Source organism: Amblyomma mixtum, chromosome 8, assembly GCF_055824585.1.
Source record: "Amblyomma mixtum isolate Tamu chromosome 8, ASM5582458v1, whole genome shotgun sequence".
NCBI lineage: Eukaryota > Metazoa > Arthropoda > Arachnida > Ixodida > Ixodidae > Amblyomma > Amblyomma mixtum.
In genome coordinates this window covers 111,370,666-111,385,466 of record NC_143019.1, presented here as the reverse complement: position 1 = coordinate 111,385,466, position 14,801 = coordinate 111,370,666, and the positions used below count along the sequence as shown (strand labels likewise).

At 45.7% G+C, this 14,801-nt stretch overlaps 1 pseudogene; it reads left to right on the top strand.

Moving 5' to 3' along the window:
• The first annotated feature begins 7,247 nt into the window (after window positions 1-7,247).
• LOC149333907 (toll-like receptor 4) overlaps window positions 7,248-14,801 on the top strand; it is a 66,179-nt pseudogene continuing 58,625 nt past the window's right edge.

The window sequence follows — 14,801 nt, the reverse complement described above, 5'->3', positions numbered from 1 at the left end:
GGCCGCGGCAGCTCTGTGAGCCATGGCCAAACCTCTGACAGTTAAAACAGCGGCGGGGATTGGGTATGTAGTGCCGGACGTTGACTTTCAAGCATCCGACGTCGATTGTTTCGGGCAAGCTGCTCGTGTTAAATGTGAGGACCATGTGTTTGGTGTCTATTTCCTTGTTATCTTTGCGGATTTTGATCCTGTGGACATCAATTACATTTTGTTCGGATAGTCTTTGAAGCATTTCAGTTTCTGTTAGGTGGATAACGTCAGCCTCTGAGATCACGCCTTTGACTTTGTTGAGGGATCGGTGGGGAGTTACGGAGGCAGAGATGTCCCCTATGGGCACTGGATGCTCTCGCGTAGTTCAAGAAGTAGGTCGCCGCTGGCCATTTTTGATACCTTGTAGCCAGGCCCTAAAGTATCTATCTGTTAAGCATTTGGTGACAAGAAATGGGGATATAATTCGTGCTTGTTTGTCTTCACTGTTGCTGTGTATTACGTGAAACTTTGTGAATGACGGTTTCTTTTTCGCGAAAAAGTCTGTTGCCTCGTTCCGCCCTCTTTTGAGAGAGCGATCAGGTTTGGAAAGGGGGGAGCCATAAAAAATTGATGTTTTTCGGTCATGGTGCCAGCAAACCACCATGGAGTCCAACAAGGGGACGCGACAGGAACTTGAAAGAAAGTCCTGCCCACGCCAGCTGTACACCTTAACTATAACCTAATATGACTCAACTCAGGGTAGTTGGTCACACACGGTTAACCCTCGACGCCAGGAAAAAGAGGAAAAAACGAAGAAGAGAGGAGGATACAGGAAAGTTGTAAGAAAGGAAATAGGAAAGTGAAAGATAGAGGGGAGGACAGGAAAAGGCGACTGCCGATTTCCCCCGGTCGGGTCAGGCCGGAGGTGCCGTCTACAGGAAGCTGGGGCCAAAGTGGTGTGTTGCCTCCGCCGAGGGTCCTTAAGGGTCCAAACGCTCGGCATCGGCTCAACCACCAGGATCCCCTTTTCCCTGGACACGGCGATGCCACGCACAGCTAAGCGGGGATGCTCGGGTCCGTGGTGACGCATTGTTCACCATCAACCCCCTGCGGGGATTGTCCTGCGGATGCTCGGGTTAACCCCGTGGTGTCGCCACTCACCGACGTCTGCATGCTGCAGACGCCTCCCTGCGGGGAAAATTCAGTCTCCACCATGATTTTTAAGTAAGGTGATCACCTTTGCCAGCTTCAACTCAGGAGGTATCCAAGCATGTTTGATACAATAGTTTACCAGGTGCAATAAGGATTCGGGAAAAATTTCTCAAACAGAATCTTGAGCATTTTTGAAGTGACATCATCAGGACTGGGAGCAGCAGCTGACAATCTCTGAAAAACCTGAGAAAGTTCAGAGAGATTAACTTGAGAGACATAATTATTTGGCGTCGCTGGCACAAACAACACCGGACGCAAAGGAAGTACAGACGAGAACCGCTTTTGCAGGCCCGTGGCAATTGATTCAAAGCTCTTGATAGCTTCTTTAGGTTACATTTACTATGACTGCAAAATACGAGAGGAGGGGACCTTTTTCTAGACCGTAGAAAGCCGAATAGTGCACGTCGGTTGCCCGAATTTGAAGCATATTGGAATGTTCATAGTCATATTTTTTTTCGCGCTGAAAACTGAGAATTTAAATGTGGCTACTATGAATTTATAATAATTCTATTTATTTGAGCATGGGTATGAAGAAGGTTTGTCCATGCTGCCTTCCTCCGCATATAATTTCTCATACAATCTACGTTCTACCAAAGATTGGAAGAATTCCGTTTTGATGACTGCACTAGGAACTCCGACTTTTGACGGCATTCCTGTGTAGGCAGACACACGCTTGTTGACGGGTGGTCCTCTGCGATGTTAGAGAGCACCCTGCGAAGAGAAAACCTAAAAGCACAAAGGCGGCTAACCAATGCTACCGTCCAGAAACCTGATTTCTTTCTTCGATAAGGCAATCGATGGCTTGCTCACGCACCAGTCACCTCCTCTGGATATGAGCCAGGCCTCGATCACCTCCCTCTGGCGTTGGTCCCTCGCTCTGGTCCTAATTTCTGACTCCCCAAGCATAGGCTCACACTTGAAGTCACAGTCCGATCGGCAGTCATACTCACAAAAACACTTTCTGCATTTCTTGCAGTGGTCTGCCAGATGTCCGCCCGCATTACCATTCAGACACCGTCGATGTCCACCATGCCTCTCCGGAAGAGAGCTTGGGGGAATGGGAGGATTCTCCTGACAGGACCAAACCATGTGGAAGTTCAGTGTGGACAGCGCCCATCAATTTTGGGGTCAAAATGTTTCGGTATTGCAGGACACAACATAGTGCTGGTCTGCTTGGTGCCTTGCTGCGCTAGAGGCAACATAGTTCTGGCTATTTTGCTCTTCGCTGTGGCTTGCAATTTAACTTCATTCCGCAATAATAAAACAAGCACAGCAAGAATGTTTTGTCATGCAGACTCTCGCTAGTTACCGACTAGAAAATAACAAATAAACACATATACATAAGTGCAACTTTATTAGAGCACGTGGAACTTGAGAACAGCACGCGCAAAGCGGAATCGAAATAACAACCTGCGCACTTGACTAAAACGCAATCAGTTATGAATATTATATTGATGTAAATGAACGAGCAAAATTTCGTACACACTTTGCATACTTAGTTCACCGAAAATGGCTAAGGCAGATGCTTCGTGGTCCTAGAATAGAGCATAAATGATGAGAAATCACTTTTTCTTAAACCTTCACTGCCGCAGCAATTTTCGGAGCACTAATCTATGTGCGCAGTGGCCCAGCGGTGTTCCACCCCTTATTTCCCTTGCGCGCTGCTTGGCCGCCGTCAGCCTACGACGAAGGAAACTTATTGGAACCGCAAATAAATTGCAAGCCAACTTAGCATGTCTGTTTTGCAGGCTCATTGCAAAACGTGATCAGGCTTAATGGTTTGACATGCCACTTAGTTTTTCTGTCACACAGCATGAAAACACATGTCCTACCCCTGACCCACCACGCAATGAGAGGGTCAATATTTGTCACAAATTATTCATTTCATTACTGCTGCAAGGTATGGTGCAGTTAGAGTAAATTCATGTTTTTGTGCATACATGGTGATGTCACATAAAATAATTTGCATTCAGCGTATTTGCGTGAATTAGTAAACATTTGTTATTTGAAGCCTAAGAATACGAGCAGCCAACCCTGCTTCTCTTAAACTATCTGCGCATTTTTTCAATATTTTGATCCCATAAAGGCTAAATTTCCCACGAGTAAAGTTCGCGGAGGGTTAACCTAGAATGACGTAAATATGTAGAGAATATTATGCTGTGTCTTCAGAACTTATACACACGTACCTCCGCTATCGACGGAAACTGAGTGTGCAGATTTTGCCCAGGTAAGCTACTGGTGTTGTCACTTAAACTGTAAACTTGAATCTGTTTCAAAATTGTTGTGTGCACCGGCAAAACCTTAATAAAGTTAATAAATAGCAGTTAATTTAGCTCATACCTACTGCGTAAATATCTGTCTTATATCGAGAATGCGTTTTCCTTGACACAGCAGACAATTGCAAAGTGTTATTATCTAGTAAAACTTAGGGTAACAGTTCACGTCGTGCAACGTGATAATATTTCCAATATTTTGTTTACTCTGTAAAAATATTCCTATCTGTAACTGCAGTACATTTTATTTACGGCTACATCATCGTCATCATGCACCATGAACAACTTAATTACCACAGCAGCATGAATCACCTTCGTGCGCCATGTGACTGTACATTAGAAAACAATACGCAATGAATAAAGCACTTGTTGAAATGTGCAATAACTTTCAGGGCATAAACGATTCATTTCTCAGAGGTGAAGCTAGTCTGCTGGGATACAGGAACCTACAGCAGTACACAGCCATATACAATGCCACAGTGCAGATGATTGTGCTGTCACGGTCGGTCAATATATCAATTCACACACAAATCTATTTGAAGTGCGTCACAGCAACATGAATCACTGTCGTGCGCCATGTGACTGTACATTAGAAAACAATATGCAATGAATAAAGCACTTGTAGAAATCTGCAATAACTTTCAGAGCATAAACGACTCATTTCTCAGAGGTGAAGCTGTCTGCTGGGATACAGGAACCTACAGCAGTACACAGCCATATACAATGCCACAGTGCGGATGAATGTGCGGTGAAGGTCTGTCAGTATATCAATTCACGCACAAATCTATTTGAACTGCGTCACAGCAACATGACTCACTATCGTGCGCCATGTGACTGTACATTAGAAAACAATACTCAATGCAAAAAGCACGTGTAGAAATGTGTAATAACTTTCAGGGCATAAACGATTCATTTCTCAGAGGTGACGCTGTCTGCGGGGATACAGGAACCTACAGCAGTACACAGCCATATACAATGCCACAGTGCCGGTGAAGTTGCTATGAAGGTCGTTCAATACCGTATTTACTCGCATAATGCTCGCACTCGCATAATACTCGCACCCCCCACATTGCCTATCGAAAATTGGAATTTTTTTTTCCTCGCATAATCATCGCATCCCCAACATCACTCGACAGAACTAAGGAAAAGTGCATGCACTATCAAAATATAGCATTACCAAACTAATGATCAAAAGACTAACAGATACAAAGGAGCGGATGACCCAGCTACAGCCTAAGACAAATACAGCTCAGATAGGAAAGAAAATGATTACTTCAAAGCAAAGCGGAATCTTTGGGCTACATAAAAACATTCAAGAGAGCGAGAAGGCGAGAAGGTGTTTCGTCAGTTTTGTTCCGCTGGTACCGCCGCACGTTCTCCCGAGTTCCGCGAGTTCCGCGAGTGAGTGATGGTGATGTTGCGGGCGGCCAGCCTTCGCAAATAAAGTGGTTCTGCAGCTAGTGTTTGTCGTCTCTGTGGTTTTATTACAAACGTAAGTCCTGCTTGCAATTGAAGTTTTGGTTAAATTTACAATAGCTGGCTTGAGAACCCCGGTTCACAGCCTATTTACATTTGCTTTCAGCACTCCAAAGCATTGTTCAAAAATGTTCTCCGCGTAATTATCGCACCCCCTAACTTCGCACCGATTTTCTGCGAAAAAAAGTGCGAGGATTATGCGAGTAAATACGGTATATCAATTCACATACAAATCTATTTGAAGTGCGTTACGAACATGAAATAATTGAAATGGCACCCATCAACTGCAATTTGTAGATTATCAGAGCATTGTTGGGCGGTTTGTGTGGGAGAAACGAAAGTGAAAATTTGCATGCAATTGACCATGTCTTCTTGAACGACAATTTCCGTACATGCCCCTGTATTGCTCTCTAAGCAGCATAGATTGCTGAAAGGGCAAATAATACGGTCAATATTGTCCTAAAATTAGAATGAGACGCTCCTCCTCATACACACAAAAGGGAATTTGCAAAGCGTCTTCTGAGCACAGGAAGAGGGGGATTTATGCAATAAATTTCTCTCTTTTATGGTGCAGGCGTGCTTATTCTTTGTGACGAGTGTAACATTCCGATTATCGTAATAGCTCAAATTTTGTTTGAAATAATTGCGCTCGTTGAGATAAGAAGAGCTTAATTGTCATTAGGACAATTCCAGCAAATATTTCTAACGAAAGCAGAAGCGATAACTCATTTTACGACGGTGGCACAGCAATAATGTAACCGACAGAACCGCTGCGAAAGGAGAAAGGCTGATCACAGGCTGGGTCTGAAAAATTAATATTTGGCGGAAGCCAACATATATTCGTGAATTGCTTCGTTCAGAAACACTTTGGATGCGATTTGCGTCGTCTGTCATTGCTACCACTGCCGGAATTTGGTGTTACCACGGCCTGGCAGTGTTGCATCGATATTAGCAAATTCTGCACATAATAATGCTGTTTCATCGTACACGCGGTAACGACACTGCAAAAGTCCTCTTTTGCTATAACCGTAATCGCTAAAAAAAATTGCAAAACATAATAAGACAGTTTACTTCGTGCTCTCTGCTGGAACTAGAAAAACACAGGCATTCAATGGTAGGTGTTGCGTGACCCCTCAATATACATTTGGTAGTCTACAAGGAATTATTTCAGTGAGTTGAAACTTGAGCGCTATAAAACTTGTGTTTCAGCTAAGATTGTACGCAATCTGTAAATAGGCTTTTTGAGATAGAACAGCGCTTCTTTCGGCATCGGATTTTCAACGCTGTATTAGATCAGAATACAGCTAAGGCGTGCTAATTAGCTGACTGGTTAGCTGATATTGAATAGTTAACTTTGTGAGTAGTACTGTTAGCCTCATTATTTATTTAAAGGCATGTAGCCCACCGTAACATCCATATTAGTTTTAGAATTCAGAAAACAGAGTTACCATCAGCATTGTGGCTCAAGAGATTTTGGAGGCGTCTCGACAAAACACCAGCGTTTCGAGGAGCTTGCAGGGAAAGCGACCTTTCCAGTGCATGTAACTCGCTCAAAAAGGCAAAATATGTTGGGACGGAGCACTAACGGGAAGTGCATATTCGCCATTCTAAAAACTGTTACGGATATTACTTGTCTTGTGCTCTTGTCTTGTGCAGGAACTACAAAAAATGTCTATTTGATCTTTACGCACAACAATATATGTGCTCCCTCTGTACACGAATGGAAACATATCAAAATAGAATAGCCTTGCCTAACGGTGTTATGAAGACAGGAAACAATGGCTTGGGGTAGAACGTGCGATTCTCTAGCAAGAGATACGAAGTTCTAATTCCTATGCCGCGTCAGGTAGTTATGAGAATAAAAAATCTGAGTTTGAATAAACATAAATGCGCAGTTTTGATGTACATGTCAGTCGCGATAATCTGAGAGACGACAACATGCGCTCTTACGACCGCAGCGTTGAACTAACCACCTAAATAAAGAAATGATACATCAACACCCCAGGCCATAGTTTGAAACACTGAGGTCCAATTGATCATTTTGCTCGGCATTTGGCGCAGTGCAAGTTGCTAGCTTTGCTTGGATATCGACAGATCGCTAGCAGAAACTGCATCTGTGAACGCGAGAAAAGCGTTAATCCGGCCAACTCCAGGAGATTTTTATCCCGTAGCGTTTCTGTAGCGGGATTGAAAAGCGAGTTCTCCCAATAGGGTGACCACCGATATAGTGCATCCCAAAAGATAGACGGCGAAGTAGATATGATAGGGCTCGGTTGCGATGGTGGCTTTCGGTTTCCCATGCGCGCGCCAGCTGCGATGAGGCACGGCAAGGCCGCCTTCAGCAATGGCCAGGAGGAGGCGGCGGTGCTGGTACCTAGAAGATACGAAATGCGGAATGAAGTTCAAGCGGAAAAATAGACCTGCTTGAGCCTTAAGGATAAGGTCCGAAATAGTCTAGTAAGCAAAGAACTTGTCTGCTCAGTTCCGAAGCAGCATGAGCGTATCATGAGCGTATCATACATGAACGTATCTGTATCATGCATGACGATATACATGGACATGCAAGAAAGCAGGCTTCCGTTCAAAATGTGTCTTTTTATTAACTTCTTTGTACTTACGCAAAGTAAAAAGGTTGGACCCAACGAGGCGCCACATATTTCCGTTGTTTTGATTGTCGTTCTCCAGGAACAAAAGGCTGTAAATCGTCAGCATTGTTTCCGAAAATAAAAGTGCTTGTTGTGCCAACTTAAAACCCAACAGGGGCGATAACAGCAAGCACGCTTGCCATTCGTGGTAGGCCGGTGTTACGGTGCAGTAGGCAGTTGCACCACATAGGACCCCACAACATGAGGCACAAGCACGAGACACCGAAGAAACGAAAGACACAGGCTGCCGCGATGGGTGCGGCCAGCGAGCACGCGCTAGGCCCACAAACCTACGTGCAGCTCATCTGCGTTTGAAGCGCTTGTAGCACTGGCCCCGGGTGCAGAAGCACTGTCGCGGTGCTGATCACACAGTCGCGGTGCTGATCATCAAGCCCCATAACCTGCCTTGCTCTGGGCAGGCTATGGCGCTTGATGCGCGAAACGTGGAAGATGTCGGGCTGTCGGGACCAGGAAGTGGACTAACTGAAGGCAGGAGCGATCTCATAGGTGCCGGCCGTAACTTAGCTCAGCACATGATATCGGCCAAAGTAGCGGGATAGAAGCTTTTCTGAGACCCCTGTACGGATAGAAGGCGCCCAGAAGAGCGCAAGGGAGCCAGGTGAGGAGGCGACGAGGTAGCGGCTGTTACAGTGTTCCTGCTGAGGAGCTTGCAAGAGGGAGCGTGCGAATTCACGGGCTTGGCAGGAGCAATGACTTCAGCGGCATTTTCAGAAGGCGGCGAAGAGATGTACGAAGCACGATGTACGAAGTCAAGAGGCAAGTGAGGCTTGCGGCTACACAAGAGGTAAAACGGGCAGTAGCTAGCAGTGTCTTAGGTGGAGAAATTTTACGCAGATTTAACGTACAGTAGGGCTGCGTTCCAGTCGCGGTAATCAGGCGAGATGTACTGGCGAGCATGTCAGTGAGAGTGCGGCTGAGGCATTCAGTGAGGCTTTTAGTTTGCGGATTGTAAGCGGTTTTGGACTTGTGTTTGTTGTGTTTGTTGAAGAATATAGGTAGTCCCTATCGGGGATACATGGGGTAATAAGGGAGTAATTACTCATTGGCATCCACCCAAGCGCAGCCATACGGCTACAAAGGAAAGCTATACAGCTTTCTCAGAAACTTCGTAGTTAAAGAAAAATTCGTCCTGGTCCGCGGTTCGAACCCGGGACCACCGCTACACCGGAGCAGTCGCTCTACCAACTGAGCTAACCGGGACGGCAAGCTTATGGTAGGGCGAGAGCGAATTGATCAATAACTCGAAGTGGGAACAGTGTTGGTCAAATGTTTAGGGGAATCCCCCAAGGTGGAGTAAGTTTGTAATAAGGGAGTAATTACCCTTACAAAAATGACTTTTGAGCTTCAGTTGACGCCTTGTTGAGCTCCTGTTGAATCAACTGGAAACCCACATGAACTCAATGTATGTTGTGCCTACACAACACCTGCTACACGGAATTTTTGTTGAGCGTAGTCAAGAGATTTACTATTGAGCAATTTCTGTTGAACTTAAGTTGAATCATCTCAAGACAGCCGTTTCTAAGCCTAACTAAATGAAATCATTTCGACATGCATCGTGTAAACAGAACCTGATCACATTACACATATTAAGAACGCACGCAACACCCGTCATAACTCTCATAAACCGCTCAAAGTCATTTTCTTGCATAGAAAAAAGTGCAATATGCTCTTTCAGGCATACCTACTTTGGATGATTCGTATGTGCTCTCATAAAAAGGGCGCTTATTTATGCTTTATTTAAGTTGTTTATGAATGAATCAAGGTCGTCAAATAATAGACCGTTGCATATGAACTTCATTACTTCTACTACACATAAAATAAATAAATATTAATAGTAGTAACTGACATAACTTTGCTGATCGGCAGTCTACAACCTGCGCAGGTCCGGACACCCCTGAGTAGGACTATATAAGGGCGAAGCCGAGGTTGCACTTAAGATCGTAAGATGAACTCTGTCAGTTCTTTCTATAGCCTCGTGTGCAGTACTGTCCCATGCTCTTTATCTGATGGATGTGTAGGGCTAAGGTGTATGTATGTATATATATATTGATGTACACACGTGTTTGTGCGTATGTGAGGAGCACTACGTCACAGGGGATGACGGCTTCACGTTAACGAAAAATTGCAGCAATAAATATGAATATACCGCCGAAAATTGCATTGGTAGTCGGTCCATCTGGCGCAATACGATGTATTCCCAGGATTTTTTTGCTTTTTTACCCCAGCCAAGATTCAGAATGGCGTGTTGATTCACTCCCGTAATTCCTACATGAATTCAACATGAACGCAAACAGAAATTTCATTGAGAATGCTCAACTCTAGCACAGTGGCCACTTTTCCAATGAGTTTCAACTCGGCCTCAACAATTCACCAACACTAGCCCATCCTGGTCACAACAAAAATTCAACATGGCGTGTTGAGTCTGCTCATGAGAACTTCAACACTGTCTCAAGAAGCATTTTTGTAAGGGTACATGGGGTGGGGCGCAGGGCAACAAAAGGGGCGGCTTCTGATGGTAGAGAAACTTGGTTGGGAGACCACAATCGCCGCGAGGAAGGCAAGGGGTCGCGATCGATGAGGGGGACATCGAAGGGCAGAACGCTTTACGAGCAGTTGATAATAGCTGAGTGTTCTGATAGAAAATCGAGACCAAGATTGAGTTCATGAGCATCACCATCATCATCAGCCTGACTACGCCCACTGCAGAGCAAATGCCTCTTCCATGGCTCTCCAATAAACCCGGTCCTTTGCCAGTTGCGGCCACCGTATCTCCACCTTCCTAACTTTCTGCCACCCCTGCTGCGCTTGCCACCTCTTGGAACCCTCTCCGTTACTCTTAAAGACCAGCGATTATCTTGCGTTCGCAACACATGCCCTGCTCAAGCCCATTTCTGCCTCTTTATTTTGACTAGCATGTCATTAACCCGTGTTTGTTCCCTCACCCAGTCCGCCCGCTTCCGATATCTTAACATTATAGCTATCGTGTTTCTTCCCATGGCTCGCTGCGTTGTCATTAACTTAAGCTGAACCGTCATGAGCACAGCGGTATAAAACAGTGAACTGCTCAGGGATAACATGGCCACCAACACGGTGCAGATTCCATCAACAGCAACCGGTCTACCGTACGGGACACGCAACCGAGGCGTAGCACGGTTGAAAACTTTTCGGGGGCGATAGGCGAAGGCCTACATTGCTTACAGATACATGTGCTCCAGGGTCAATGAATGCACGCACGGGAACACCATCGACAGAAATCTCTCGTTCGTTCTGCCGGGAGGTCTGTAGAGGTTTTACGGGCCGCGTCATAGATTCAGCGTTAACACCGAGAACTGCATCAACCACTTTTCCCAATCAGGACGGACGGAAGGGGCGGCAGCCGAAAAACTAGGTTGCTACGGGGATTGAGAACGACGGTCTGGAGGAGAAGGGGAGCTGGAATATCGAAGAGATGGGGAACTTGAGGAGTCGTACTCGTCAGGCTGGGAGCGGGGTAGGAAACGAGGCCGCATTTCGGAATGGTGGCGGTAGCAATAGTCGGTGAGAGGAATAGAAGGAGGCCAATATACTAGTGAAATGCCGGGAAATGTGGCCGCGGGGGAGAAGTTGAAGCAGATGGGTCGCCCATGAGGCGTCCTCCACTCTGCTGGATTTTTGTAGTGTAGAGAAGAATACGAAGAGGAGTGGGTGGGAAAGGTTGGCGCCAAGATGCCGGATGCTCGGGCTCGCAATTTAAAATACAGGTGGAGAGAGGTCTAAGTTAGCAAGATCTTCACGCACGACGGCCTGAATAAGCGATAGAGAAGCCAAGTTCTGGTCGGAGACAATGAGGTCTTTGAGCCGCAATTACGGTTGCTGTCTGCCGTGCTCAATTTAAACGTGACGAAGACCTTTCGAGATGCTGCGTGCAAAGCACCTATGGCAATCTCTAATATATTAGAAACAAGGGCTCGTAACTCCAATATCGCCGTAGTCTTGCGTCTTCTGGACTTTAAAGCGAACATTACACAGCTTTGCCACCTTACGGCCCTGTATATAGGTAGTCGGCCGGAGCTGGAACGAAAAGGCAGGCTGGAAATAATGGATGAGGCAATTACCCTCTTCCGTAAGAGGATGACGCGAGAGCTGTAATATATTACTACCCATAAATGCGGATTTGGCTATTCTCTACTTTACAGTAATATATATCCCTGGGAGTCATCATACCACTGCTGGCTCAGACGTGGTATGCTGGTCAAACGATGGGCCACAGCCCTACATTGATGTGTACTGCCATCAGTAGAGCTTATGCGACCCAGGTTACTCTTCCAGAGCATCTGGTGGTTAAAAATTTGTAATTTAAGACCGCCATCTCACACGATGGGCAGTTTACTCACAATCCGTAGGAATACAGGGTAAGGTCACTCGACCGCCCAATTTTGCTCCCATAGCGAGGTGTCTAATGCCCAGCAGAATGTTTCGCCTCAGGCTGGGCAATCTGGGCCGAAGATAAGATGGCCGCCTGGGTCACCCTACCCCGGCTAATTTTTCGCTCTCAACACCGCCGACCGCCCGGTTTTTTTACGGAACGGGAACATTAATGCCATCGCTTTAAAAAACTACAAATAGAAGCTCAAGCGTACCATCAATCTCAAATTATTGCACTTGACTGGCATCACCCCTGGCCGCGTTCGGCGTCTCTGGGATGCTGTTATTTTCTCAGGAAGGGCTTCCTGATAAAATGTTCGAAGCCGACGCGGGATATTGTGCAGAATATAATAATGGCACAAAAGTTTTTCACCCAGTCGGTGGCGGCAAATGAGCGTTTATACTAAAACATGATAAGCTGAGTTGCATTTCATGACGCGTGCCCACACGTTGTAGCGCCAGGCGTCGGTGCATTATTTGTGAGCCACCCCCAGAAAATCCGGTGCGTTTCTTTACGCGCTGCTAATGGGAGGTGCCATCGATGTTTCTTTCTTGTTCAAGTTCGGCAACGCAATGCAATCAACAGGTTGGCAGTAACCACCTTCCAGAGCACAGATCTAAACGGTATCAAAAGGGTTGAAAATTGGGCGAGTTGGTACGAATTCATACTGGTGTGGCACCACAGGGACTGGGACAGAGACAGAGTGACAACAACACAAGTGCTCACTTGTGAGCACTTCTGTTGTTGTCGCTCTGTCTCTGTCCCTGTCCCTGTGGTGCCACACCAGTATGGAAACGGTATCACCTGAAGGGTCTTTTGCACAGATCTGTTGTACTTGAAGGCGTCGGAGTCGGCCTCTTCATCGAAGAGCCCCATGATCGGACAGGACTGCTACCAATGTTAAACTTTGAAAGTTCCACGCTTTGCAGCAACACATTTCAATTTCGCGTGTGACTTTATCAGAAACTTCACATGTCGCGATGCGCAAAGTGCTTATCTTAAATCATTGGTACTACAGCCATTGCCCCAGAAATGTGCGCTGAGCATTGTTTTTGGCGGGCTGTGAAAAACGTGCGATTACAGCTGTTTTCTGAAAGCTCTGGGCGTACTCCATACTTGCTTATATTATTTTCCGAGAAACAGACGCCCCTCTTAAGCAAACTGGCTCTATTCTAAATTCAATGGTAGCCTTTACGTCTGAATGCCTCGGCGCTGACCAAATTTTTTTTGAAGTGATCAGTAAATATGGTGCTGAATACAAAATCATCTATACCCTTCAGTAGAACAGTTTCTTGGGCAAGTTGGCTCTTTACATTAGGGAAATAAACCAGCCAAAAAAGAAGACGCACCGAGGAAAACTCAGAAGATAGGAAAGAGGCTGACTACCACCTGTTTATTCGAACATTCGGGGCTCAAATACATACAGGGCACTCAGTCATGTGACCTTCTTGAAAATTCAAGAAGGGTTATCGTGAAGTATTTTTTTTTCAGTTGAAGGGCAAAAGCCTGGCATTCCTATCAGATGTACTGTCAGCGAGCTAGACTCATGACAACAGCGAATTAGCCGTTTTCTTCTTGAACATTTGAATAAGCTTAATACATAGTTGACAGCCGTTTTGAAAGAGCAGATGGACGTTGGGTTTTTCTTTTCTATTGCTGCTGAAGTCTTATTCTATTCCGTGCCCCATCCAGAACTGTTTGAGGCAGTACGCGAGAGGATTGATTTCAATGGGTCTGCACCCTTTCTGAATTCAGGTGATATAAATGTGGAAAGTTTGTTGTCGATTTAGGCTTGTACCTTCACTTCAGTGTGGTTTCTTTTCGAACAGCCATGTTTTTTTTTTCCAAAAAGGAAATTTGCATAGGATTGTGTGTTGCCCCATTGAAATGCAATATATTTATATCTTTCGTTGACCGTGCCTTAGCGTCTCCTAATGACAATGGCTCCGTACTGCGAATTTTAAGATATTTGGACAATTTTTGGTGAAATTAGGAAGTAACAGTAAATTGGGGCATTCCAGTACTGCAGAAGGTATCTTATGACTGTTTAGACAAGTAGGCAAAGGCTGTGCTTGTACTTATGAAGTGCCGGAGAACAACTGTTTGCAGTTTTTAGATATTAGCCTCAAGTATTCGGGAGGGCATGCCTGTTGGATGTATTTGCCCAGAGCAAAGAACTAATTGCTCCCTTGTTTCGATCCATTCCAACAGAGTCAAAAGGGCGACCGCTTCTCTTTGGAATCGGCGCTTTTCAAGCCCTGTTTTCACATGGTTAAGGATAGTATTAACAATCAGATCAATAGACTTCAAAAGGCGGCTTCCCACGCTCTGTGGTGCCTGCAGTAGCAGAGGCCCTGTTACAAAAAGATGATAGAAAGAAAAGCCCCAGAGCGAAGCCACGACAAGGGAGGCCCCAAGTGGTCCCTTATATGCACCGTGTAGCGCACAGCCCAAAAAAGGTTGTCAGGTATGACGTTCCTGTCGTGTTCTCAACCCCGAGACAGCTGAGTGGCCTGTGCGCCCGCATAGGGCGGCGGAAGAAGCGTTAGTGAGAAAAGGGAAATACTTTGTGGACTGTGCAGTTGGTGTGGTGTATAAAATACCACTGACTTGGGGTGGGTTCTCTGTAGGCCAAACGGGTCGTTGTAATAAAGGTCGGGCATGGGAGCACTCTCAATCGCTAGAAAAGGAAACTGGGTAAAATCGGTTCCTTCACTGCAATGAGTGTAAATGTGGGCAGGTTCTTGATAGTTCCACGATTCTTAGCAGGAGTAGCGATAAGACAGCGCGTAGGCTCTG